The sequence below is a fragment of the Bufo bufo genome, chromosome 1 (genome assembly GCF_905171765.1).
Source record: "Bufo bufo chromosome 1, aBufBuf1.1, whole genome shotgun sequence".
NCBI classification, from domain to species: Eukaryota; Metazoa; Chordata; class Amphibia; order Anura; family Bufonidae; genus Bufo; species Bufo bufo.
Window position 1 is genome coordinate 772,956,088 of NC_053389.1, and position 27,158 is coordinate 772,983,245.

Genomic DNA, 27,158 nt, shown 5'->3' on the forward strand with positions numbered 1-27,158 from the left:
CGACAGGTTCCTAAAAATATGGTAACCATGGCGAGAAAACCCGAGCTCTCTTTGAACATAATGGGTGTTTCGAACTCTCCCTTGAGGATTGGGAAGTGGACCATGGAAACACACAGGCAACAGCCTCATTAACAATTTATTAGGCGAGAATTGCTGACCCCCCCCCCCCTTCCCCCGCCACCAGTCTTATGACTCATATATAACTTGATGGCAAAACCTAAACTCACATGGAAACTAACTTGTCTACTCTCTTGTGCCAAGCAACTTTGTCAAAATGTTTATTTAAGGAGTCATAAAGTTGGATAATATGCTCTTGTATACCATGTTATAACAGCTTAATGTTTGTTCAACTGTATCCTGTAAACCAAAAATAAAGAATATAAAAAAAAATGGTGGCCCCTGAGTTGTGCACCAACAAGATTAAAAATGTACAATAAAAAAGTGATATTTTTGGGAGGGTTTTTCTGTTGGGAGGTTAATTATTATCTTTTATTTAGTGAACTAGTGATATTATATATAGCAAAGCTTTAAGCTCCAAGGAAGACATCATTTACTCAGTGATTAGAACTGTTGCCTTGAAGCACTGGGGTCCTGAGTTCGAATCTGCATGGAGTTTATATGTTCACACCCTGCTTGCATGGGTTTCCTCTGGGTACTCCAGTTTCCTCCTATACTCCAAAGACATACTGATAGGGAACTTAGATTGTGAGCCCTATTGTGGACAATGTGATGCTAATGTCTGTAAAGCACTGCGGAAAAGGTCTGCACTATATAAGTGAGTAAAATAAATAAATAATCATGTAGGAAGATGTCTGTGACTATCTCTTTTTGAATTCACTATTGGCTGTTGGCCACGCTGGGATTGGGAGATGGCTGGCGAGGAGTTTATCCAAGGATTGCAGTTTAATTGATTGTTATTTTACTCTGTATATGATCTATCCATACATTTATTTTATGCACTTAGCCTATTTTAAGCCTATTTTATTCCCATATCTTAGAATCCACTATAAAACAGGCCAATTGGAGCACACTATAAAACAGGCCAATTGGTGCCGGCCGATCTGCTTCGGGTTTAGGACCACTAGAGGATCAAGTTCAGGCCAGAGGAGTTGGTGGGGGGAGGATTAGTCGGGGAATAGTCAGTTTAGGTAGCTTGATAAACCTGCCTGAAAAGATGTGTTTTTAAGGCATGTTTGAAGGTAGAGAAGTTGTGAATTGACCTAGTATTCCGGGGCAGAGTATTCCAAAGAGTAGGTGCAGCTCGAGAAAATTCTTGAAGACGGGAGTGAGAGGTACGAATTATGGAGGTTATTAATCTTAGGTTGCTAACAGAACGGAGAGCACGAGTAGGGTGGTAGATTGAGATGTATGGAGGTGCAGCACTGTGGAGAGCTCGAGAGGCCAACATATAAACTAATGGACTTCTAGCACAGTGCAATTAGCCCAGGTTTTACGCTGGGCCCTGGAGCAGCAAAGAAAAGCCACTTTTTATTTTATTTACAATATAGACTGGGACTGGGCCAGCAGAGTTATCTTATTATTATTAGCAGGTATGGTATTCATGGCAGAAGACAGCTCTGTTTTACTCTTAGATGCAGTATATTAAAAATATCCACACAGATTAGGCCTTACATGTAGCTTGTCTGCAACTTCAAGCATTCTGGAGGGGGACTGCACTTTATTTTTCGGAGACTGTATTGGTTTATGATAACTTGGTCCATAAATTGTCATTCATTATAGCTGCCATAAAATATAGCTAAGAAAAAGAAACAGCAGCCCTGCAGAAACTGGGTGTAATTTCTCCAAGACCTTTGGCAGATAGTCCAGATATACAACTTGAAAAAACAAGGCAGCACTCCAATATGGGTAAAACAGGTGATGGACCCGCTTTATTACCTGAGATTGCAAATTTTCAACCCAGCACAATGGGGCCTTTCTCAAGCAATGTGACCAGTGTCAAAATGATATATATATATCTGTCTGGCGCACACAACACACTCACCATGGCACTTGCATAAATAGCTGTATCAACACTTATGATCATGAGAGATAACATAATTGGCGCTTTATTAGATATGTAAATTATGACTGATCATAGAGATGATCAGTAGACACTATATGCTATATGAAATTTGTATAATGTCACTGTTATATTATGTACACTCATGTTATTGTGAATATTATCTTATTATTTTATAATATTATCTAATTGATTTATTGTTTAAATCATGTTCTGGTTTATTTCACTGCTATATACAGTACAGACCAAAAGTTTGGACACACCTTCTCATTCAAAGAGTTTTCTTTATTTTCATGACTATGAAAATTGTAGATTCACACTGAAGGCATCAAAACTATGAATTAACACATGTAGAATTATATACATAACAAACAAGTGTGAAACAACTGAAAATATGTCATATTCTAGGTTCTTCAAAGTAGCCACCTTTTGCTTTGATTACTGCTTTGCACACTCTTGGCATTCTCTTGATGAGCTTCAAGAGGTAGTCACGGAAGAAATCGGTACATTGGCAGACAAATAGCACACGTTTGCAGGGAACTAGCAACCTGAATAGCCTACCCCTCAGGTACCTTCCCATAGGAGAAGGCGCTGCATAGCCAAAGGTGACCAGCCATAAGCTGGTTTGAATTAGGGTACACGTGCTGGCCCTTTAAGAGCCAGAGGGAGGGAGCTTGCGTGCCCTAAAGGCAGAGGCTAATGGCCTTGCTGGCAAGAGCAGACTAAGGCCTGCCACTGGAAGCAAGACAGACTACTCCCATGGCCTGGTGCAGGAAGACTGAGGAAGACCTGTAGGTCCAGGCTGCCAGAAAAAGAGCAAGTGGGTCAGCAGAGAGGCCGCCCAAGAGAGCAACAACTGAAAACTAATTTGAGACATTTATAGGTCATAAATGTCAGCTAGCTATCCCCAGAAGTGTAACCTGCCAAAAGTGTGGGGGGGAAATGGCAGTGCGTCTTATGGGGCGAATGCTGCAGTTTACACTAATACACCGCCGACCGCAAGCTGCACAGTGCGGCCGGAGGGTGTATTAGCGGGGAGGGAGGAGGAGCTGGAGGCCGACATCTGGTTTAGGAATGGCAGCGGGGCCCGATGCAGTCACTGTTTTCTATTGCACCGGGCCCCGCTTGCTGTAGTAAAAGTGTAGGCATTGTTTAACAATAGAATTAAACTTCATTTCAGCAGCCTGTACTACTGTACTTACTAATTTCTGTAACAGGCAGGTGGCCGGGCGGGCGGCTGTAGCGTAACTCACTACGTCACGCGCCTGCTCCTCACACTTTATGAATGAAGCAGGTGGCGGGCGCATGATGTAGAGTTACGCTACAGCCGCCCGCCCAGCCTCCTGCCTGCTACGGAAGTTAGTAAGTACAGTAGTACAGGCTGCTGGAATGAAGTTTAATTCTATTGTTAAACAATGCCTACACGTCGATAAGATTAATACAGTGAGCGGGGCCCAGTGCAATAGAATACAGTGACTGCACTGGGCCCGCTGCCATTACAAAACTAGATGCTGGCCCTCATCCCCTGTATTGGGGGTCATTCACACTACACAGAATCACTGTTATGGGGCGGATCTGTGGATGCTATTTATGTGTCATCCAAAGACCGCCCCCCATAGCTGTGTTATGCCATCCACAGATACCCCCATAACAGTGCCATCCACAGATACCCCCATAACAGTGCCATCCAAAGATCCCCCCCATAGCAGTGTCATGCCATCCACAGATGCCCCCATAACAGTGCCATCCACAGATCCCCATAACAGTGTCAGCCACAGACCCCCATAACAGTGCGTCATTCACAGATCCCCCATAATAGTGTCATTAACAGACCACCATTAGTTCAAAACCCACCAAAAGGACACCTTTTGGTTAAAAAAAAATTTCTTCTTATTTTCCTCCTCAAAAACATAGGTGCGTCTTATAGGGCGAAAAATACGGTATTTTAATCATTTTACATTATGTATTGGTTGATACTAGAGATGAGCAAAATGATTCTACAGAATTGAAGAAGCCCTGCTGATTGGACAAATGTATTCTAACAGCCCTGCTCATTTGACAAATTTATTCTGTAGAATCATTTCGCTTATTTATAGCCTGAGCTTATCGGTTTTGTAAATACAATGGTGCAGACTGATTGTACTTCTCTAATACATGTGTGTTTTTGCTTTGGGACGAGGCTACAAGACAGAATCGCAAATAAAACATTTTTATTACACCTCTCACAATCATCAATATATCTACATAATTATGTATATAAATATTATCTTAGGAATGTGAATTCATATTTAGAGAATATTTGCTTCATTTCTTTAGTTTTTTTTCTTTAGGCACAATCTCTTATATGGTCCCCAAACATCACGGATCTTTGATAGCTTTGGTCTTCTCATATGGGATATATAGTTATAACCTTGCTGTCTAGTGCTACACTTGAAAGCATTTCTATGTGGATGCCTGGAAGGTCTCTTGTAAGACCACTACAGGTTAAAACATATATCAATTACAGCAACTATGGCAAGTATAAAATTCCTGTTATGTCCTCTCAATGACATCCACATTCTTCAACAATCATATCTTCATGGTGCTTCAAGACCACCTTTCCTTCTTCATACATCAACATTGATAATCGGCTCATCTTCACTGGGCTACACAAGGAACAACCAACTGTGTATGGATTGTACAACTTCAACAAACTCTAAAAAAAAATATATATATATATATATATATATATATATTTGATCAAGAAACTGTAATTTCTTGATCAGTGTGTACCTGCACATAGTGTATTGTGTCTTACTAACACTTATAGAAAACTTTGATCTTTCACTTCAAGTAATATATTTTTATATAGTTTCATCCCAGAGGGGTGGATGTTACAGTAACACCTACAGTATAATTTTACTGAAATGTTTTTGTCCTGTGATTTACAATACCGTATTTATCTGTCTTCTATCTCATCTTTTTTATTTATCTATATACCCATTAATGGTTTATCTATCTATCATTTTAAAACGATATATCTGGCCAGTATTAGAAATAATGTCTGCTGTGCCTATTTAATCCCTAAAGCCCAATGATGCCTCTGTAATTTGACCGTTTGATAAGGATGGGGTGCTATGGCAGCCATTGACCGAAATAAGGCCTCTTAACACAATGGGGCACATTTTTTAAAAGCAGTGTATTATATTAACCTTTTCATGACCAGGCAAATTTCCTTTTTTTAAATTTTCCCTTTTTTAACTCCCAGCCCTCCCAAAGCCATAACTTATTTATTTTTTCTCTTTACATAGCTGTATGAGGGACTTGTTTTTTGAGGGACAAGATGCCCTTTCTAGTGGCACTGTTGACTGTTGCATACAATGTGGTGGGAAGCGGGAAACCAATTACAAATGGCGTGAAATTGGAAAAAACACAATACCAGAATAGTTTCTTTAGAGTAAATCGTTTTTATTGGCGTTTTAGTGGGACAAAAAGAAAAAGCCATATACCGTAGTATTTTGATGTACAACAATATATGCCTATGCAATAGGCTTACTTATAGAGCGACATTATACATAGGTAATTTGCATAGTAAGAGTAGGGTATAATAAGATCCGTAACAAATAGACCATAACAGTAAGGGGTAAGGATGGGGAGGTAAAGAGGGGAAGTGAGGTAATAGCGGTCGTAATCTAACATAGTTGAGTGGCGAGTGCCTATCTGATTTCCGTTATTCCACTCTTGTCCTAGGTAGGTGGAGTATCTCTGTAATTCAGGGGGAATAGTTGGGGTTATGGAACCATGGAGCCCAAGTGAGTTGCCTGGATTTGAGGGAGATAATCGTGGGTGGCATTGAGTTTTCATACCTGCATGACGTGTTGACCTCTTGTATGACCTCAGCTATGGTTGGTGAAGCTAGTTGCTTCCAGTGACGTGTAATAATCAGCTTAGAGCTGAGTAGGATATGTCCCACAACGTTCCTGCGTGCTGGGGGGATGTTGTGTATACCCAAGAGCAAGAGAGCCAATTCAGGAAGAGGTTCTATAATCTGGGCTGATATCCCAGAAATTAAGTCAAAGACATTGTGCCAGTAGGGGGTGAGTATGGGGCATGCCCACAGAATGTGAAGTAGGGAGCCTCTAGCGCCGCATCCTCTCCAGCAATGGGGGGAGGACGAGGGGTAGATTGTATTCAATCTCTGTGGAGTAAAGTACCAATGTAGGAGGGTTTTCAGCCCCGCTTCGTAGTGGGTGACGCATTTGAAGTTAGAAACCAGGAATCTGATAGCTAGAACCCAGTCCTCATCTAAGAAGGACTTCCCTAACTCTAGTTCCCATTTTTTAATGGGTAAAGTTTTGGTGAAAGTGGCTTTATCTCCTAATATGTCATACACATATCGCGTGGTGTGTTTTTTAAAGAGGGACGGGAATTGAAATAGTCTCAATATGTCAGAGTTTATTGGGGGTGGAGATTGCGTAATTTTTGCAATAAAGTGTCGGATTCTCAGGTAGTTATAGAATTCTGTATGCGGCAATGTGAATAAGCGGTGAAGTGAGTCAAAGGGGAGGAGTCGGCCGTCTGACATGATTTGAGATATGGAAGTGATCCCTTTTCCTCGCCAATTTGTCAGGTTAATGTCAGGGATGTTTAGTTCCAGTGTTCTTATAGTGGCTTGTGGTAGGAGGGCGGAGTGTGAGTCTTTCTGTGTTCTGTGAATTGTGGACCATAGGTTGCTAACATGTTTTATCGTTAGTAGGTCACAATGTGGCTGGGATGGGTTCCACAACAAATGGATCAAGTAGTCTTTTAAAGTGGTGTGTTTTATTGTGTGTGATTCGATCTGGATGCAGGCTTTTGTGTCATCTGGGGTCCACCATTCCCAGGCAAAGGAGAGTGCTATTGCTCGGAAGTAGTCCTTAATATCAGGGAGGCCTAGTCCCCCAGCATGTTTTTTCTTGGACAATAATGCCCGTGCTACTCTGGGTTTGGTTGGTCCCCAGATGTACTTACCCAGAATCGTCTGTGATTTTTTGAAAAATGTAGTAGGGACCGGGATTGGGAGGGCACGAAATATATATATAAGCTTGGGGAGGGTCATCATTTGTAAAGATGCTACTCTACCCACCCAGGACAATGCTTTCATAGAGAAGCTGTTAAAGTCATTCAACATGGTGGCTAGAAGGGGGTGGTAGTTTCTACTATAAAGTAGGGAGCAAGGCGAAGTAATCTTAACTCCCAGGTATAGGAACTCTGATCAGTCCAGATCATGGAAGGATTTTAAAGAGGCTACTTCTGTCGGCGGTATGTTAATGGAGAGAGCTTGAGATTTAGTGTTGTTAATCTTATAGTAGGAAAGGGATCCGTAATGTGAGATCGTTTTGAGGGCGGTGTCTAGAGAGTTGATAGGGTCAGTTAGTGTGAGGATGATATCGTCTGCATAGAGTGTGATTTTATGGGATCTTCCTCCTATTTCCACTCCAGCTATCGAAGGTGAGTTCCTTATGGTCTGTGCCAAGGGTTCCAGTGCCAGAATAAACAATAAAGGTGATAGGGGACATCCCTGTCTAGATCCGTTAGTAATTCCAAATGGATCTGACACTACTCCGTTAACCCAGACTTTTCACGGAGGGAGAAGAGTATAAGCTGTGAATAGCCTATAGTATTTGTCCCGAAAAGCCCATATGACGGAGAGTAGAAAATGTGTAATCCCAGTGCAGGCGATCAAACGCTTTTTCTGCATCTAATGTGATCGCAAGCATTGGGAGATTATGCATTTCAGCGTAATTAAACAAGTCTACAATCCATCTAGTGTTATCAGATGTTTGTCGACCAGTCACAAATCCAGTTTGGTCAGGGTGGATCAGTGAAGGGAGAAGTGGAGCTAATCTATTGGCAATGATCTTGGCAAAAAAAATTATGTCGGAATTAAGCAGTGAGATAGGCCGGAAATTCTGGGGTGTGTCTGGTACTTTGCCAGGTTTTGGGATAGTGACTATTAATGCTTCCAACATGTCCGGTGGGAAAGAGTGTCCCTCTTGTACTGCATTAAACATTTCCAGCATGTAGGGAGCAAGAACAGGTTGAAATTGGCGAAAGTATTCATTAGAGAGTCCATCGGGACCTGGGGATTTGCCCATAGGGAGTGATGTAATTACCTTTTTGATTTCTGTGATTGAAAATGGTGCATTGAGGGACTGCAATTGTGGTTGGGTGAGAGTGGGGAGGGACGCCTGTGAGAGGAATTTCTCCACTAAAGTAGAGTAAGTTTCAGGTAGAGGGGTGCTATCTTTTAGGTTGTAGAGTGTTTGATAGTACATTTTAAATTGGTTGGCAATGTCTCGGGGATCTATCAATTTTGCTTTAGTTGTGGGGTGTGACAGATGTGGTATTTTGGACTTTGACTGTTGAGCTTTTAGTTGTTGCGCCAAGAGTCTGCCCGCTTTGTTGCCCTGGGAATAATATTTAGAATGAAGCCTTAGGAGGGATTTATGGTAGTTTTGGAGTAGCAGGCTACTAAGCTTATTCCGTGCTACCCCAAATTCATTGGAACACTGAGGGGTTGGAGCGGGTCTGTTTATTGCCTCCAGATTAGCAATGTGCTCTAGGGTTTGTGTAATCTCTCGTTCTCTAAGTTTCCTTACAGTGGATTTCAGTTTAATTAAAGAGCCCCGTATGTACGCTTTGTGGGCTTGCCACAAGACAAATTAGTTTGAAACTGATCCGCTGTTAAAGTGAAAGTATTCATTTAAGTGTGCGGAAAGTTCCAATACATGCTTCGGGTTATTGAAGAGAAATTTATTATTCCTCCAAATAGGGGCTCTTGGTGATTGAAACTGCTCCTCAAGGGTGATGGTGATCGGGGCGTGATCTGACCATTTAATAAGGCCAATGTCAGTGGAAAGTGTGTGGAGTAGGGAGGAGTGGTCTACCACAAACATGTCTATTCGTGAATATGACAGATGTATTGGGGAAAAAAAGGTAAAGTCCCTTTCTAGGCTATGCTGAGCTCTCCATACGTCCGTAAGGCCTTCAGAATGCAAGAAGGAAGCAACCCCTTCATCTGGTCGCCTTGTGGGGGATGTGGAGTCAATAGCAGGCTGTAAGATGGTGTTGAAATCCCGGCAGAGGATTACCTTCCCCTGTTTGAGTTTATTCACATTGCGCATAAGTTTATGTAAAAAAGCCAACTGGTGGGAGTTAGGGGCGTATAGGTTAACCAATGTGTATGTAATGTTGTTGATGGAACAAACTAGAATAATGTAGCGACCTTGTGGGTCAATTTTGGTCCTAATGGGAGTGTAGGCAACAGTGTTCTTGACAGCGATTAGGGTACCTCTCTTTTTCTTGTCACAGTGTGAATGCAGGATAGTGGGAAACAGACGGTGATGTACTCTATCGGCGTCTGCTTGCAGTAAATGGGTTTCCTGTATACACAAAACATCAACATTAGCAGTTAGAGCTTCTTTCCACATGTAAGACCTTTTCTAAGGGCAGTTAAGGCTTTTAACATTAAGGGACATGATCTTAAGACCCATGATATTAAAAGGAGATAGCAGGAGCTAAGGAGGTGGGGTCAGCGTCCGCGTTACTTGAGGACAATGGAATCTGCCAGAGATGGAGTAGTTGTTTCCCTTCTTCCAGGGTCTTGATAGCGTGTGTTTGTCCGTTTTTGCGGATGAGAATCTTCAGGGGATAACCCCACTTGTAGGGGAAATCATTGTCTCGGAGGGCAGTCGTGATAGGCAGTAGTGCTCTGCATCGGCGGAGGGTGACCATAGAAAGGTCTGTGTAAAGTTTGACTTTCTGGTATGGAGCAGGTATTGGGGTTTTATTTCGTGCTGCAGCCATGTGTGCCTCTTTAGTATGAAAGAAGTGGATGCGCGCTAAAGTGTCACGCGGGATGTTAGGGCCAAGATGTGGAGGTTTAGGAAGTCTGTGGGCCCTGTCAATAATCATATCAGGTGTTGGAATCTGTGGTAAAAGTGCCCTTATTAGACCTTTTAGATAGGTTTGCAGTTCCTGGGGGGCAACGTCTTCAGGAATACCCCTAAATTTTACGTTGTTAACGATCTTCCAGGTCCGCCATTTTTAGCTTGACAGCTTCCAGCTCATCGGCCAGGGCATTATGGGCGTCAATGATAGCATTTTGGGATGTTGCAAAGTCACCCATTTTCGTTTCCACATGCTGTATCTTGTCCTCTGTTGTCTGCAGTCTGGCAGAGAGAGGATTTATCAATCCCGCAATATCTGTCTGCAGGGAGGATTTCAGGGCTAGTAGCATAGTTTTGAGAGAGTCCTCAGTGACAGGTTTATCAGAGGTGGGAAGCAATTGGAAGGGATCTAGGGGTACAGTGTTGAGAGAGGCGTACTCACTTAGCTGTGGTTGGCCTCCGGTATGCACTGTAGTCAGCTGGGGATGAGGGAATCTAAGCAGCTGGTCCCGCTGCGCCGGAGGACGGGCGCAATTTTGGATCCCATACGGAGCTTGCCCTGGAGCTCTGGCCTCCTCTGGTGTCGGTGGGAGCGACGGAGGCGACTCATGTAGCAGGTTAGTGCTGTCGGATATGTCCGGTGGAGAGGGTGAACGAGCTGTGAGAGCCGGCGAAATTGTGCTGATAGGGGATCCCAGTGCAGCCTTGTCTATTCCATCGGCGCCATCTTTGAATTTTCCCCAGTCGAAGTAGCTCTCCAGGTTACCGTCCTGCAGTCTCTGTAGGTGCTTCTTTGTTTTCCCCATAGTGTCAGCGGGGGAGTTGTGTATCTTTGGGAGCAGTTAGATGCCACCTCGGTATGATTTGAGATGGGCAGGCAAGATTACAGTCGCTGAGGTGCAGGAGCTCTTCACTCAAGCGGCCATCTCGTTCGGCAGCCTAGCCACGCCCCCCAGAATAGTTTCTTTAAAGGTTTTGTTTTTACGGCGTTCCCTATACCATAAAACTAACCACTTACTTTCATTCTCCAGGTCAGTATGAATCTAGCAATACCATATATGTTTATTTTTTATTGCGTTTTTAAACTGAAAAAAAAACAAAACCAAAAAAACTTGAAAATAATTTTTTTCTTTTATTCTCCATATTCTGACCCTTATAACTTTTTTGCATTTATGTATGCGGAGCTATGTAAAAACACTATGTAAATACTTTTCAGTGATAATATTTTGCATGTATGACTTTGATTCATTAAATTTTTTGTGGGAGGAGAAGCGACAAAAAAAACAACGAATCAGCCATTTATTTTAATAGTATGGGCATTTTTGCACACCGGGAAACCTATGATGTTTTTTTTTTTACTCTTTTTTTTCATTTTGGGGATAGGGGGTGATTTAAATTTTTATCTTTTTTTTTTTAATTCATAAAAACATTTTATCTTTCACTTTTTATAGTTCCCATAGGGAACTATAATAACAAGCAACCATTGGATTGCTTTTCTAATAGACTCCAATGCAATTAGCATTGGAGTTTATGAGCATTTTACTGTATTTCTATGGAGTCCTGCTACAGACAAAGGCTCCATAGAAAATACTCAGCAGCTGCCTCCTGTCACACAGGAGGACAGGGGCTGCTGCTAACACTCTCCAGCTCCCCTGATCCCCACCGGGGGGAGCCAGAGCACACCAGGAAGTACGCGCTTATGAAACAGCAGGCACCACGCGGCTTCTCTCGTCTTTTTTTTTTTTTTTTTTCTCTCACTCTATCTAGCTATGGGTAAAAGCATGGTAATAGTGTTGGACTGGCCCACCAAAATACCAGAGGATCCTCCGGTGTGCCCAAACTGTGATGCAGTAGTAGGCCCCAAAAGGTCCAGGATAATCACTTGTATTCAAAACTTATTACACTTTATTAATGATCTCGGGGTTGGACCCAGGAAATAATTCTCTCTGGTGGGCCCAATGAACCCCAGTCTGACACTGTCTGGCAATGCCTTATCTCCTCAAAAACAAAAAGGTTCAGGCAGTTGAAAGCCGACTGCCCAATCTTCATTTCACTCGACATCTGCTGTCAGAGAAAAGTTGGGAAATTGGTGGGTTCAGCTGAGATTATATCTAAGCTTAAATCTCGATGAGTGCCTTCTCTTCAACGTCCCAAACATAGGGATGTCACACACTTAGATGTTCTAGAATGTTACAGAGTAACGTGATTCTGCTGAAGTACTGTAACCAATCAGTTGTCCCGCAATTTGCTGCAAATTTATTGTGGGAAATCAGATGAGCGTGGACCTACACATATGATGGCATTGGTGGTTGACGTTAAGCTAGATTAAAGGCTGAAATATTGTTGAGGTAGAGGATTACAGTTCCTTAAAGGGGATCCATCACCTACAAAAGAAGCATTTCTCAGGATTAGAGGACCGGATTTTAACAAGTAAGACATGGTTATGTTTCAGGGCACACACTCTACATGGCAGCATGCTTACTTTGAAACTGATTTTGGAGGTGAGAGGCTCCCTTTAAGTAGAAGGAATAGAAGGTCTCGCATAAGATAGAAAAAGTTGGTGCCCAAAAGTTTTGGTCCTGTAGAGGATAAGGGAGGGAAAAAGTCTTAGACTCTGATAGTCTTCAATATAATATGTGCTTCATCTAATAGCCCTTATTGTTTTGACTATCCAATTTTCACACTTAGGATCGTTTATCAAAGTTCAGACAATAACTTCAAATTGAGGTGACAAATGATCTGTTTATGGTAATAGAAGCGTGTTTGTGGTGTTGACCTGTATGATAGGTTTTTGAAGAAACAGAAACTTCCTACTTGCTGAGCTCCCCCTAATATTTATGACAGTTGTGTGTTATAAATAGATGGAGAAATATGGTGTTCAGGATCCACTTTCTCCTACACAGAACTCAGTCAGTGAGGTGGAGCCAGGGATTTTAAATAATTTTTCTCAACTTAATTTAAATAAATTTGTCAGAAATCTTACGAGGATCGGAGGAAAGTGGTTAAAAATTTTGCTATATGGCCGTGTGAGATCTGTGTAAACCACACCACTTTGTCAAGAATTCTCCAGTGTTCCAAGATGGAAAGATCTGTCTCATCCGCCATAATGAGAGTCATGTATAAAATGTATTATACGGTACATGGAGGGTATTTCATATACAGTACAGACCAAAAGTTTGGACACACCTTCTCATTCAAAGAGTTTTCTTTATTTTCATGACTATGAAAATTGTAGATTCACACTGAAGGCATCAAAACTATGAATTAACACATGTGGAATTATATACATAACAAACAAGTGTGAAACAACTGAAAATATGTCATATTCTAGGTTCTTCAAAATAGCCACCTTTTGCTTTGATTACTGCTTTGCATACTCTTGGCATTCTCTTAATGAGCTTCAAGAGGTAGTCCCCTGAAATGGTTTTCACTTTACAGGTGTGCCCTGTCAGGTTGAATAAGTGGGATTTCTTGCCTTATAAATGGAGTTGGGACCATCAGTTGCGTTGAGGAGAAGTCAGGTGGATACACAGCCGATAGTCCTACTGAATAGACTGTTAGAATTTGTATTATGGCAAGAAAAAAGCAGCTAAGTAAAGAAAAACGAGTGGCCATCATTACTATAAGAAATGAAGGTCAGTCAGTCAGCCGAAAAATTGGGAAAACTTTGAAAGTAAGTGCTATTTGACCATGAAGGAGAGTGATGGGGTGCTGCGCCAGATGACCTGGCCTCCACAGTCACTGGACCTGAACCCAATCGAGATGGTTTGGGGTGAGCTGGACCGCAGAGTGAAGGCAAAAGGGCCAACAAGTGCTAAGCATCTCTGGGAACTCCTTCAAGACTGTTGGAAGACCATTTCAGGGGACTACCTCTTGAAGCTCATCAGGAGAATGCCAAGAGTATGCAAAGCAGTAATCAAAGCAAAAGGTGGCTACTTTGAAGAACCTAGAATATGACATATTTTCAGTTGTTTCACACTTGTTTGTTATGTATATAATTCCACATGTGTTAATTCATAGTTTTGATGCCTTCATAGTCATGAAAATAAAGAAAACTCTTTGAATGAGAAGGTGTTTCCAAACTTTTGGTCTGTACTGTAAGTTGAGTACATTTGTCCATGAGGAATTAATGGAATGATTACTTCATTAGGTAGGTACTAAAGAGGAATATTAGATTCTCTTCCTTGTCAAGAGGAAAACATACTTATGACCATTAAGAATATTTTAAAGTATGAGATGAAGACATATCTGTAGATATCTTCTCTGGGTTCCCTTTCTGTGTCTCAGGAAATATGGCTTAGAACATTTCTATTACTAAACCAAGTCTTGAAGATTTTCCTACAAATTATATGGTTGGATCAAAAGCTTCTATGTTCACACTTTTGAACTTTCGTCTACACCAGTGTTTCCCAACCAGTGTGCCTCCAGCTGTTGCAAAACTACAACTCCCAGCATGCCCGCACAGCCAAAGGCTTTTCGGGCATGCTGGGAGTTGTAGTTTTGCAACAGCTGGAGGCACACTGGTTGGGAAACACTGGTCTACACAACCTCAAAAGACTGACAAAGTCAATGACCAAATGGACTTCTAAATTATGCTAATGGAAGGAGTCATTAGGGGAGATAAATACCTGTTACTATAACAAAAGTATATCTCATGTCTGCAAGACAGAAACCTATTCTGACAATGAACATACTGTATAGAACCTATATTAGTGAATAGTCAGAGGACATTTTCAATAATCATAGATAGACAGTATATGAATGACTACTTTGCTAATTTGCTTAATACATTAAAGGGTAATAATTAAAGAGAAAGAAGCACTGGTGGAATGTGTTACAAGGTTATTTTTGGGTATGTTTAGTGGTTCTTTCACTTTAATTATTACCTTTTAATCTAGGTATCAATTTACAATTATATAATTTTTAGGGGGTTTTAGACTTTTTGGGACTATTTTTACACACATTAAGACATTTTGAATTTCTACTCCACGGACTCAAGTTTTGAAACTAGTTTGTCCAGTTGATTTAAAGGGGTTGTCAGCCTTTTACTACTGATGACCTATCCTCAGCATAGGTCATCAATGTCAGATCGGTAGGGGTTAGACACATCAGCTGTTTGGAAAGAAAGCACAAGTGCTGCCTTATTTGCTCTGTTTACCTGCTCGCAGCAACGAGTAGTGTAAATACCAGTACAACGTCCCCATTCACTTCTATGGCATGGCGCTGTCCTATTCACTTGAACAGATGGAGCTATCCCAAAGAAGTGAATGGAGACCCATACTTGTAATTACACTGCTCGCCACTGCAGTTGCTGTGTTGAGCAAGTAAACAGAGCAGAGAAGGCAGCGCTCATATAATTGCTGCTTTCTTTTTAAACAGCTGATCGACGGGGGTGCCAGCTGTCGTACCCCCGTCATTCTGATATTGATGATCTATCATGAGGATAGGCCATCAATAGTAAAAAGCGGACAATCCTGTTAATAAATCTACCTTAACTATGAATTTTTTAAATCTTACTCTAGTGAAGGGGTGGTGTAGAAAGTGGAGATAAAAATCTCAAAGAAATATTAGTTCTAAATATACACCAAATTTATCAAATATCTTGGGAAATTTGATAAATTTAGGTCAAATTTGAAGACTCCTACAAAACGGACTTTAAAAAATCTCCCATAATAAATGTCCCCCTCATTGCTCAGTAAAGGACTTTTAGCGACAGGGAACTGATTATTTCACTGCCTTGTTATGTAAGCCGTGTACCGTGTGGGCTCCCCAGGATACAGTGAAGTCACGAACGAGGAAAGCAACTCCACCACTAGCTTTTGCCAAAACAGTATTTTACTTAAACGAGGCAATGAACACAACCACAAATGCTGGGAACATACAATAAATTTACATACACCCAGCCCGAAGGCAGAGACCCTTGTGCTGCACAGCGTGGTGCCCTCCAATGGATGCTGGAGGAAAGTGCGGTAAATTACCTACTGGTGGGCACAACTAAACATCCACATCGTATCTGTTATTACCCTAAAAATCAAGAACAACTGTATGGGTGTGTGGTACCGGCTTGCCTGCGGAGCAGCACAGCAGCTTACAATGCTCTACAGTATTCCCCCTCCCATAACTGGTCTTGTAGCATGTGCCCGAGTATCCCTTCTGAGCCAAAATGCCAGCCTGGCTTGAGTTTGTGGGGAAGTTTATCAGCTCTCCAGTGTGAAATGACACTTTAATTTCTGGAGTCCTTGCCATGAACAGTAGCAACACTTGTGGCCGGACACAAACAGAAACTCCATCTAACTAACTAACTACAGGCCTGGTCTCAGCCTCTAGAATTCTAGGTGACAACACTGATGAAGTGCGTGGACGATCAGCCTTACCGACACAGATCTGCTCTGCCTCCGCTGGTGGCTGTGACCTCAACAAAAGCTTCTCCTACAAGCATGCGGTACAGTAGTGTATGTTATTTTGCTCCTTATCTCTCATCAGTGTTCCTGGAAGCAATCTTCATTCCTCTGGGCAGGATCAGGCCTTGGACACGATCAGCTTCACTGGGCTGTAGGTTTGGTCACCGAAGGGTGCTCCCACACCTGGAGGTCGATGTATCTTCATCACACACACAGCTCCTGGATCCTCTTCCAAGCTCTCCCAAGATGGATGCTCCATCTCTTCCTCTCCAGGCTTTGTAACCCCACCTCTCATGAATATGGAAAAATATGCAGTCTGTTAGCTGTGTTTAGGAAACAGCGGCATCTTGTGGCCAAACAGCAGAATGTCAGTCCAGATATTTAACTTAATTTACACAAAGTGTTCAGACAATGAGAGCCGTTTCCCCATCTCATAGTTACAGTATAGAATTAGACTGCCAATGGCATATTATGCATGTAAACAGAAGGGCTTACACTGGCCCCTGGAGTAAACACAACAAGCTAGTTTTCCTATGACAGAAAATTTTAGATTTACAATATAGACTGGGACAGGGTCAGCAGAGTCATCTCTTCACTAGAAGGTAGGGTATTAATGACAGAAGACAGCTCTGTTATACTCTTAGATACAGGATACCAACACTATCCACACAGATTAGGCCTTATATGTAGCTTGTCTAACTTCAAGCACTTAAGGGATGGACTGTACTTTATCTTTTCTGGGAGACTATTGTTCTATGAATAATATGTTCCCATTAACCACCTCCGGACCGCCTAACGCAGGATCGCGTTCCGGAGGTGGCAGCGCTGCGCACAGTCACGCATATACGCGTCATCTCGCGAGACGCGAGATTTCCTGTGAACGCGCGCACACAGGCGCGCGCGCTCACAGGAACGGAAGGTAAGAGAGTTGATCTCCAGCCTGCCAGCGGCGATCGTTCGCTGGCAGGCTGGAGATGTGTTTTTTTTAACCCCTAACAGGTATATTAGACGCTGTTTTGATAACAGCGTCTAATATACCTGCTACCTGGTCCTCTGGTGGTCCCCTTTGTTTGGATCGACCACCAGAGGACACAGGTAGCTCAGTAAAGTAGCACCAAGCACCACTACACTACACTACACCCCCCCCCATCACTTATTAACCCCTTATTAGCCCCTGATCACCCCTAATCACCCCTGATCACCCCATATAGACTCCCTGATCACCCCCCTGTCATTGATTACCCCCCTGTCATTGATCAACCCCCTGTAAAGCTCCATTCAGACGTCCGCATGATTTTTACGGATCCACTGATAGATGGATCGGATCCGCAAAACGCATCCGGACGTCTGAATGAAGCCTTACAGGGGCATGATCAATGACTGTGGTGATCACCCCATATAGACTCCCTGATCACCCCCCTGTCATTGATTACCCCCCTGTAAAGCTCCATTCAGATGTCCGCATGATTTTTACGGATGCACTGATACATGGATCGGATCCGCAAAACGCATCCGGTCGTCTGAATGAAGCCTTACAGGGGCATGATCAATGACTGTGGTGATCACCCCCCTGTCATTGATTACCCCCCTGTAAAGCTCCATTCAGATGTCCGCATGATTTTTACGGATGCACTGATAGATGGATCGGATCCGCAAAACGCATCCGGACGTCTGAATGAAGCCTTACAGGGGCATGATCAATGACTGTGGTGATCACCCCATATAGACTCCCTGATCACCCCCCTGTCATTGATTACCCCCCTGTCATTGATTACCCCCCTGTAAAGCTCCATTCAGATGTCCGCATGATTTTTACGGATGCACTGATAGATGGATCGGATCCGCAAAACGCATCCGGACGTCTGAATGAAGCCTTACAGGGGCATGATCAATGACTGTGGTTATCACCCCATATAGACTCCCTGATCACCCCCCTGTCATTGATTACACCCCTGTCATTGATCACCCCCTGTAAAGCTCCATTCAGATGTCCGCATGATTTTTACGGATGCACTGATACATGGATCGGATCCGCAAAACGCATCCGGTCGTCTGAATGAAGCCTTACAGGGGCATGATCAATGACTGTGGTGATCACCCCCCTGTCATTGATTACCCCCCTGTAAAGCTCCATTCAGATGTCCGCATGATTTTTACGGATGCACTGATAGATGGATCCGATCCGCAAAACGCATCCGGACGTCTGAATGAAGCCTTACAGGGGCATGATCAATGACTGTGGTGATCACCCCATATAGACTCCCTGATCACCCCCCTGTCATTGATCACCCCCCTGTCATTGATTACCCCCCTGTAAAGCTCCATTCAGATGTCCGCATGATTTTTACGGATGCACTGATACATGGATCGGATCCGCAAAACGCATCCGGTCGTCTGAATGAAGCCTTACAGGGGCATGATCAATGACTGTGGTGATCACCCCCCTGTCATTGATTACCCCCCTGTAAAGCTCCATTCAGATGTCCGCATGATTTTTACGGATGCACTGATAGATGGATCCGATCCGCAAAACGCATCCGGACGTCTGAATGAAGCCTTACAGGGGCATGATCAATGACTGTGGTGATCACCCCATATAGACTCCCTGATCACCCCCCTGTCATTGATTACCCCCCTGTAAAGCTCCATTCAGATGTCCGCATGATTTTTACGGATGCACTGATAGATGGATCGGATCCGCAAAACGCATCCGGACGTCTGAATGAAGCCTTACACGGGCGTGATCAATGACTGTGGTTATCACCCCATATAGACTCCCTGATCACCCCCCTGTCATTGATCACCCCCCTGTCATTGATCACCCCCCTGTCATTGATCACCCCCCTGTCATTGATCACCCCTCTGTAAGGCTCCATTCAGATATTTTTTTGGCCCAAGTTAGCAGAATTTTTTTTTTTTTTTCTTACAAAGTCTCATATTCCACTAACTTGTGTCAAAAAATAAAATCTCACATGAACTCACCATACCCCTCACGGAATCCAAATGCGTAAAATTTTTTAGACATTTATATTCCAGACTTCTTCTCACGCTTTAGGGCCCCTAGAATGCCAGGGCAGTATAAATACCCCACATGTGACCCCATTTCGGAAAGAAGACACCCCCAGGTATTCCGTGAGGGGCATATTGAGTCCATGAAAGATTGAAATTTTTGTCCCAAGTTAGCGGAACGGGAGACTTTGTGAGAAAAAAATTAAAAATATCAATTTCCGCTAACTTGTGCCAAAAAAAAAAAAATTTCTATGAACTCGCCATGCCCCTCATTGAATACCTTGGGGTGTCTTCTTTCCAAAATGGGGTCACATGTGGGGTATTTATACTGCCCTGGCATTCTAGGGGCCCCAAAGCGTGAGAAGAAGTCTGGTATCCAAATGTCTAAAAATGCCCTCCTAAAAGGAATTTGGGCACCTTTGCGCATCTAGGCTGCAAAAAAGTGTCACACATCTGGTATCGCCGTACTCAGGAGAAGTTGGGGAATGTGTTTTGGGGTGTCATTTTACATATACCCATGCTGGGTGAGAGAAATATCTTGGTCAAATGCCAACTTTGTATAAAAAAATGGGAAAAGTTGTCTTTTGCCAAGATATTTCTCTCACCCAGCATGGGTATATGTAAAATGACACCCCAAAACACATTCCCCAACTTCTCCTGAATACGGCGATACCAGATGTGTGACACTTTTTTGCAGCCTAGGTGGGCAAAGGGGCCCATATTCCAAAGAGCACCTTTAGGATTTCACAGGTCATTTACCTACTTACCACACATTAGGGCCCCTGGAAAATGCCAGGGCAGTATAACTACCCCACAAGTGACCCCATTTTGGAAAGAAGACACCCCAAGGTATTCTGTGAGGGGCATGGCGAGTTCCTAGAATTTTTTATTTTTTGTCACAAGTTAGTGGAAAATGCTTATTTTTTTTTTTTTTTTTTTTTTCATACAAAGTCTCATATTCCACTAACTTGTGACAAAAAATAAAAACTTCCATGAACTCACTTTGCCCATCAGCGAATACCTTGGGGTCTCTTCTTTCCAAAATGGGGTCACTTGTGGGGTAGTTATACTGCCCTGGCATTCTAGGGGCCCAAATGTGTGGTAAGGAGTTTGAAATCAAATTCTGTAAAAAATGACCTGTGAAATCCGAAAGGTGCTCTTTTGAATATGGGCCCCTTTGCCCACCTCGGCTGCAAAAAAGTGTCACACATCTGGTATCTCCGTAATCGGGAGAAGTTGGGGAATGTGTTTTGGGGTGTCATTTTACATATACCCATGCTGGGTGAGAGAAATATCTTGGCAAAAGACAACTTTTCCCATTTTTTTATACAAAGTTGGCATTTGACCAAGATATTTATCTCACCCAGCATGGGTATATGTAAAAAGACACCCCAAAACACATTCCTCAACTTCTCCTGAATACGGGGATACCAGATGTGTGACACTTTTTTGCAGCCTAGGTGGGCAAAGGGGCCCACATTCCAAAGAGCACCTTTCGGATTTCACAGGTCATTTACCTACTTACCACACATTTGGGCCCCTAGAATGCCAGGGCAGTATAACTACCACACAAGTGACCCCATTTTGGAAAGAAGAGACCCCAAGGTATTCGCTGATGGGCATAGTGAGTTCATGGAAGTTTTTATTTTTTGTCACAAGTTTGTGGAATATGAGACTTTGTATGAAAAAAAAAAAAAAAAAAAAATCATCATTTTCCACTAACTTGTGACAAAAAATAAAAAATTCTAGGAACTCGCCATGCCCCTCACGGAATACCTTGGGGTGTCTTCTTTCCAAAATGGGGTCACTTGTGGGGTAGTTATACTGCCCTGGTATTCTAGGGGCCCAAATGTGTGGTAAGGAGTTTGAAATCAAATTCAGGAAAAAATGAGGAGTGAAATCCGAAAGGTGCTCTTTGGAATATGGGCCCCTTTGCCCACCTAGGCTGCAAAAAAGTGTCACACATCTGGTATCCCCGTACTCAGGAGAAGTTGAGGAATGTGTTTTGGGGTGTCTTTTTACATATACCCATGCTGGGTGAGATAAATATCTTGGTCAAATGACAACTTTGTATAAAAAAATGGGAAAAGTTGTCTTTTGCCAAGATATTTCTCTCACCCAGCATGGGTATATATAAAATGACACCCCAAAACACATTCCCCACCTTCTCCTGAGTACGGAGATACCAGATGTGTGACACTTTTTTGCAGCCTAGGTGGGCAAAGGGGCCCATATTCCAAAGAGCACCTTTCGGATTTCACAGGTCATTTTTTACAGAATTTGATTTCAAACTCCTTACCACACATTTGGGCCCCTAGAATGCCAGGGCAGTATAACTACCCCACAAGTGACCCCATTTTGGAAAGAAGAGACCCCAAGGTATTCGCTGATGGGCATAGTGAGTTCATAGAAGTTTTTATTTTTTGTCACAAGTTAGTGGAATATGAGACTTTGTAAGGAAAAAAAAAAAAAAAAAAATAATCATCATTTTCCGCTAACTTGTGACAAAAAATAAAAAGTTCTATGAACTCACTATGCCCATCAGCGAATACCTTAGGGTGTGTACTTTCAGAAATGGGGTCATTTGTGGGGTGTTTGTACTGTCTGGGCATTGTAGAACCTCAGGAAACATGACAGGTGCTCAGAAAGTCAGAGCTGCTTCAAAAAGCGGAAATTCACATTTTTGTACCATAGTTTGTAAACGCTATAACTTTTACCCAAACCATTTTTTTTTTACCCAAACATTTTTTTTTTATCAAAGACATGTAGAACTATAAATTTAGAGCAAAATTTCTATATGGATGTCGTTTTTTTTGCAAAATTTTACAACTGAAAGTGAAAAATGTCATTTTTTTGCAAAAAAATCGTTAAATTTCGATTAATAACAAAAAAAGTAAAAATGTCAGCAGCAATGAAATACCACCAAATGAAAGCTCTATTAGTGAGAAGAAAAGGAGGTAAAATTCATTTGGGTGGTAAGTTGCATGACCGAGCAATAAACGGTGAAAGTAGTGTAGGTCAGAAGTGTAAAAAGTGGCCTGGTCTTTCAGGGTGTTTAAGCACTGGGGGCTGAGGTGGTTAACTCAGTCACTATAGCTCCCATAAAACATTAACACCTTGCACAATGATATGCCATCAAAGTCAGATAGGTGGGAGTCCAAACTCTGAAGTGAATCTAATCGCAAAAGTTGCTCCCGAAAGTGAAGCAGAGGTGGCAGTCCTACAGAAATGTATGGAGGATGGTTGCGCATGTGAAGCTGCTCTCCGATCACTTCAGGAGGTTCAATTCTGGAGATATGGGATTCACACTGATCTGACATTGGTGGTATATCCTAGCAAATCATGCTACCAATGTTTAAGATGAGACAACCTCTTTAAAGGAATGCTCTAATTTGAGATACTTACAGGGTATCAACAGTATGTACCATAAATGTCTGACAGGTGTTATCACCAGACGTGGAACCCACCTATTTGGTTGCATATCACCACTTTAGATAATTTTCCAAAATTAATTAAAGACTGCAATGGGCTTCGTGTTGTTGACATCTGATCCACATGCTTCAGAGATACAGGTGTGGAACAGCAAGGGATCAGGCAAATCTGTAGTCAGGGCAGTCCAAGATTAGGGCATGCAGTGAAGGTCTATACAGAAGTCAGGCAGCAGAGGGTCAGAATGCAGTAAACGGGCAGAAATTGGTACATGGGCAGACAAACAAAAACAGCACACATTTGCAGGGAACTAGCAAACTAAATAACCTATTGCTAAGGTGCCATCCCATAAAGTAAAAGGTGCCTTGGGTACCTATAGGGGGTGTGTGGTGGCCCTTTAAGAGCCAGAGAGAAGAAGCTTGTGTGCCCTAAGGACAGAGGAGAATGGCCTTGCTGGAAAAAACAGGTTATGGTCTGCCACTGAAAAAGACAGAACTCCGTGTCCAGCCAAGGCCTATAGGTCTGGGCTACTGGGAAAGAGCAAGTGGAGCAGTGCATATGCCTGGCAAGGGCAGCTTAGATAATATGCTCAAATTTGAGACATTTATGGGTTGGTGTATACCATATATGCTGGATAGGTTGCAAATCACTTCCTTTAAACATTTTACACAATGAATAGGTCGGAGCTCATCGCTTTTGTAAATGCAATGGTGCAGACTGATTGTACTTCTCCAATACAAATAGACATCCAAAAAAAACACCCCACACAAGACAGAATTGCAAATAATTATTTTTTATTATACCTCTCACAATATAAATATATATATATATATATATATATCTCTATCTATCTCTATCTCCATCCTTAGAAATGTGTATGGATATTTAGAAAACAAATATTTGCTTTATTGCTAGACAATCTTTTATATGGTCCCCAAACACCATGCATCTTTGGTCTTCTCATATGGGATAAAGGTGCCTTTTAGGTAGACTGCAGCTTCCCCATCCCCTATAGTTACAACCTTCCTGTCTAGTGCTACACTCTAAAGCATTTCTTTCTGGATGCCTGGAAGGTCTCTTGTAAGACCACTATAGGTTAATACATATTTCAATTATAGCAACTATGGCAAGTTGTAAGTCTGTTAAAGGGAACCTGTCACCGGGATTTTGTGTATAGAGCTGTGGACATGGGTTATTAGATGGCCGCTAGCACATCCGCAATACCCAGTCCCCATAGCTCTGTGTGCTTTTATGGTGTAAAAAAAACCGATTTGATAGATATGCAAATGAACCTGAGATCAGTCAGAGCTTGAAAATATGAGTCACACAAGTAAGATATGACTCTTTTATGTTAATTTGCATATGTATCAAATCGTTTTTTTTTACACAATAAAAGCACAGAGAGCTATGGGGACTGGGTATTGCGGATGTGCTAGCGGCCATCTAGCAACCCATGTCCTCAGCTCTATACACAAAATCTCGGTGACAGGTTCCCTTTAAGTCCTCGCAATGACATCCACAGTCTTCAACAATCATATCTTCATGGTGCTTCAAGACCACCTTTCCTTCTTCATACAATCGGCATAGATAGTGCTCTCATCTTTACTGGGATACATGAGGAACAACCAACTGTCTGGATTGTACAACTTCAAACTCTAAAACAGAATACAAAAATATATTATTTCTCAAGAAATGGTAATTTATCATGAAAGGCTAAATGTAGCAGTAAAGTTAATATATGAGTATTACACTCACCGGTAATCTGGTTTCCTGGAAGTCTCCATGACAGCACAAACTGAGATTGCCTTCCTCTGATAGGACAGGAAAAAGCACACAGAGGTTAAAAACCCCACCCCCACCCCTCATCGCTAGTGTATTATAACAGGACTAGGACAAGGGGTAGAACATAAAACTAGTCAAAATAGTCTATTGACAAAGAAAAACAAGGGCGGGACAAAGTTGTGCTGTCATGGAGACTTCCAGGAAACCGGATTACCGGTGAGTGTAATACTCATTTCCCCAGTCGTCTCCATGACAGCACAAACTGAGAACTAACAAAGTAACTTGGGGGGGGGAGACTACAGCACCTAGGACTTTACGTCCAAAGGCCACGTCCTCGTCAGCAAACACATCCACCCTATAATGCTTGGTGAAAGTGTGGGCCCTCTTCCAGGTAACTGCCCTGCAGATCTGTTCTAACGAAGCAGAGGCTCTCTCAGCCCAAGAAGTGGAGACCGATCTAACTGAGTGGGCTCTAAGGGATGGAGGAGCCTACTTACCGGAGGCTTTATAGGCCTCGGAGATGGTGCATCTAATCCAGCGGGATAGAGCTCTTAGCTGCCTTCTTACCCCTATTTGGACCTGCAAACTGGATAAATAAATTAGTCGATACGCCACTCCTCTGGCGTGTAAGTAATGAAGAACTGAACGCCTAACGTCTAAATTGTGGAATCTAGATTCCTGCTAGTCTTTAGGGTTAGGAAACAAAGACGGGATAACTATATCTTGCGACCTATGAAAGGAGACCACTTTGGGGAGAAAACAGGGGTCTAATTTGAAAACGAGCTTGTCGTCTAGCACCTTGAGGAAGGGTTCCTGTATGGACAGAGCCTGGAGCTCGCAAACCCTCCGTGCGGAGGATATGGCCACTAGGAATATGGTTTTCAGAGTGAGCCACTTGATAGGGAGAGAAGAGGCTCAAACGGAACATCCGACAGCCCTAAAAAGGACAGTGTTGAGGTTCCACGGTGCGACCATATTCCTGACTCAGGGATTTAGTCGATCTGCCGCTTTCAGGAATTTTGCTACCCAGGGAACCTCATAAAGGCTGGTATTATAGGAGGGCCCCCAAGGCTGACACCTGAACTCGCAATGTGTTAGGAGAAAGACCCAAATCCAACCCATCCTGGAGGAATTCCAGGATAAGAGGGATATTAGGGGTGGACTGGTTGAACCTGCCCCCCCCCCCCCCCCCCAGGAGGCGAACTTTCTCCAAACCTTGAGGTACGCTTTGGAGGTGTTGGACTTCCTACTGAGTAAGAGGGTCTTAACTACTCTTTCAGAGAGTCTGGATTTAACAGAGGAGGTAGACTCCTTTTCTCCCTGTAACACACAAGGGAGGAAAGGGTCAACCACTGCAGAGCAAATATGCAATATGAAAAGGTGCCAGCAGGCTACTCACACCACCCAGAGTGGTAGGGGGCTCAGGACCCGAGCCAGTGGTGGTAGGGGCGCTCATCTTCTCAGCTCCCGTCCACTTGAGTTGCCATCAGCAGGTAGGACGACTCTGGAGGCCTCAAAGCGGTCCGAATCGGCGTCCTTTTGAATTTGGCGCCGGCCGCGGCGCTTGCCACGCCTCCCGGCGTCATCACCCAGCGACTGGAGGGAAGCGCGTCATAGCGTCGCTCCAGCCGCCCTACTTCAAGCCCGCCTGGGCCGCAGCAGAGGGAACTTCGCTGGGATCACCCTGAATAAGGGTGACCCGGGCATAGACCGCGCCTGGAGGGGAAGGGGGGGGGGGGGGGGGGGAAGCCGGACGCCGGACCTGACCTCCGGTCTAACAGATGACACCCCGCCATAGCAGGGCAAGAAAAAAGGTAAAAAACCGAAAAGAAAAAAGGACTAGGGAACCCAGAAGAGCTCCCAGCACCTCTGGCATTCCTTCCTTGACAGGACAGATAAAACACTGGCGATGAGGGGTGGGGTGGGGTTTTTAACCTCTGTGCTTTTTCCTGTCCTATCAGAGGAAGGCAATCTCAGTTTGTGCTGTCATGGAGACGACTGGAGAAATAGAAAAATAATAACTCTTACCTTAATATAAGCATGGTTGGTTGGCTTGAAGATCTCACTCAGAGGGATGGGACAGACTTCTTAACATCTGTATGCATTGAACTTCTTGGGATAGATTATCTGGTCTCCCCATCTAATCTATTTAAATTCCACAATCATATCCACTTTTCTACACAAGGGTCTTCCGTCTTCAATAGGTTTGGTGGGAAAGTTGGCCATGATTATGCCATGCATTACATTTCTTCCTTTCCCAAGTGTCTTAATACCAGAAACTGGGGACATCACATATTTAGACGGCTCGACTGTCTGGATGAGGCTGGGATATCCATGGAGGTTAGTAGGAGTGTCCTTGGTAAAAACCACCAACACAATTCACTTGAAACTTCTGTACACAGGTTTCCTCAACCATTCTTGGATGTTCCCTTGTTCATGTCTTTTTGATTATTAGAATTTTTTTCTTGATGGAAATAAGACCATCATTCTGGTGATATTGACCGTCTTCAAAGTCAATCTGCTTTCACTATTAAAGGTCAACTTTCATTGACCCTAAAAAGATCTTTTGCCTTCTTCACTGTGATAGATCAAGGGTCACATCATGGT

At 43.0% G+C, this 27,158-nt stretch overlaps 1 pseudogene; it reads right to left on the bottom strand.

The window, feature by feature from the left end:
* Positions 1-4,562: 4,562 nt before the first annotated feature.
* LOC120987229 lies at positions 4,563-26,924 on the bottom strand (annotated as a pseudogene).
* Between the last annotated feature and the right edge of the window lie 234 nt (positions 26,925-27,158).